Source organism: Corvus brachyrhynchos, unplaced genomic scaffold, assembly GCF_000691975.1.
Source record: "Corvus brachyrhynchos isolate BGI_N302 unplaced genomic scaffold, ASM69197v1 scaffold65, whole genome shotgun sequence".
In the NCBI taxonomy this organism is placed as follows: domain Eukaryota; kingdom Metazoa; phylum Chordata; class Aves; order Passeriformes; family Corvidae; genus Corvus; species Corvus brachyrhynchos.
The window spans coordinates 516,616-518,686 of record NW_008238365.1 but is presented as its reverse complement, the minus strand read 5'-3'; positions in this window follow the sequence as shown (position 1 = coordinate 518,686).

The window sequence follows — 2,071 nt, the reverse complement described above, 5'->3', positions numbered from 1 at the left end:
AGGAGCAGGATCACTCCAGAGCGTTTACAGCCAAGCCAGGGGCACCACACAACCCCCCCAGTCCCTCCGAGCCGTGTCCGTGCGCCGGAGGACTCTCCCCATGGGAATTCATTCCTGGTCAGTTTATCCCTGCAGCCCCCCGGGCCAGCTCCCCCCTGCCAGCCTCATCTCAGCACGGCTCTGGTTTTAGGGGAAGGGGTTCCAGCCCGGCAGCACCTTGAGCAGCCAGGCCTGCCCCAGCCGTGTAGGATTCACCATGTATTTATGCCTTTTACTTTTGTAACAAAATGAAAGTTTCTCCTATTTACTCTACGCTGGTGTCTGGCTCTGCTCCGCTGGTGGAGGGGAACGGCTCCTGCCTGGGCAGGCCCGAGCAGGGAGCCAAGGGAAGACACTGAGGGCTGGCACCTCTTTGCCATCAGCCGTGTGGCCATGGGGATGGGAGCCAGGAGCTTCCCACACTGGGCTGCGGCACAGTTTGGGGCCGGTCTCAGCCATCCGTGGCTCTGCACCCTCCTGTGCAGGGGGAAGGGCCAAGCCAGGCTGGGAAGGAGCAATGGGCAGTGCCCGCAGGACCCGGGGCGCTGTGAGCACCCCTTGGAAAAATGCGTTGTCCGCTGATGTTGTGGGAGCTTGGCAGCGTCCCCACGGCCAGGGGGAGCAGCAGGGCTGGGCAGGGTGGTCAGACGGGCTCTAAGCATCCTTCCAGTGCCGCTGGGAACAGCCACGAGCATCCTCTGCCTCCTGCCAGCGCCCAGCCCACGCCTGCCCTCGGCTCAGGGGCTGGAGACGTGCGCTGGCCTGGGCAGCGTCCCCAGGGCCGGGGTTAACTGGGTGCCCCTCTTCCCGGGGTGATCACAGAACCACAAAATGGTTTGGGATGCACCTTCTGGTGCTGCCCTTTGGCATTTGGGGCACCCACGGGTGCTCTGTGGGGTGATGGTGCAGCCGAGCTCACCCACAGTCCCTGCGCTGGGATCTGGGGCTCTGCCCTTCACCCACCGCTGGTTTTCCACAGAACTGGTGGAGCAGAGCGTCCCTGCAGCCTCCTCTCAGCTTGGCACTGCCAAAACTTGGCAGCAGCTCAGCATTTTTTTTTGCCACAGCCGCCGGATCCAAGGCCAAGCCATCCACACCCCACAGGTGTCCTTGCTGGGGAAGGGGATCCCACCGGGGTCTCCCCACGGGAGCCAGCACCAGGTTAAAGAGTCCAAGTGCAGGGTGGGGCAGGATCATCCTGGTCAGGCTCTGAATCCTTCCCCAGGGCTGGGGACTGCAGACCCCAAACCCAAACTATGGCTTTGCTGCCCGAAGGAGTGCGAGCTCAGATTAACCCACCCAGGGATTCCCACCTCTGGTTTTCCAAGAGAAGAAAGTGGATTTTGGCAGGCGGGGTACATTGGGGTGCCCCTTTGGCCCCAATCCCTGTGTGGGGGCTGTGTTTTGTGCCCAGTGGAAGTTCTTGGAGGGTCTCTATGGGTCTGCCGGGCAGAGGGTGGGACACAGGCCGTGGTCTCCTACTCACCCGTTCCTTTGGGAAGCGCCTTTTCCCGACTCAGCGGGGCGGAACTTGCTCCCACGGGATCAGCTCACCTGGGGAAGGAGCTCCAATTGCTGCACGTGGCACTCGGGGAGGGGGCACGGAGGGGCTGTGGGGGGGTTGGGGGAGCTGGGGCACCCTCACGCCGCTGCCACGGGAGCCCCTCGATGGCACCCGGGCACCCCAACCCCACCACGGGCCGGGGGCTTGGCCGGGAAGGGGTGAACAGCCCTGAATCCCTTTCCGGGCTGCAGAGGGAGAGATGTGAAGACTGGGGGTGTTTTCCTGGGCTTGAAGTGGTTGGGGGAAGTGTCCTCATGTCCTTCCCGCGCCTTCCATCCGCAGCACGGGCCGCTGCGGGAGCTGAGCGAGGCGCGGGGGGATCGCGGGGCGCTCCCGGCCGGGTGTGGGCAGGGAGGAACAAAGCAGCGAGTCAGGCTCATTGAAAGAACCACAACGCTCCTTTTCGCCTTGGCCCGGAGCCGCCCGCCCCGCCCTGCCCTTCCCGCACGCTCCCGCACGGGGATACAG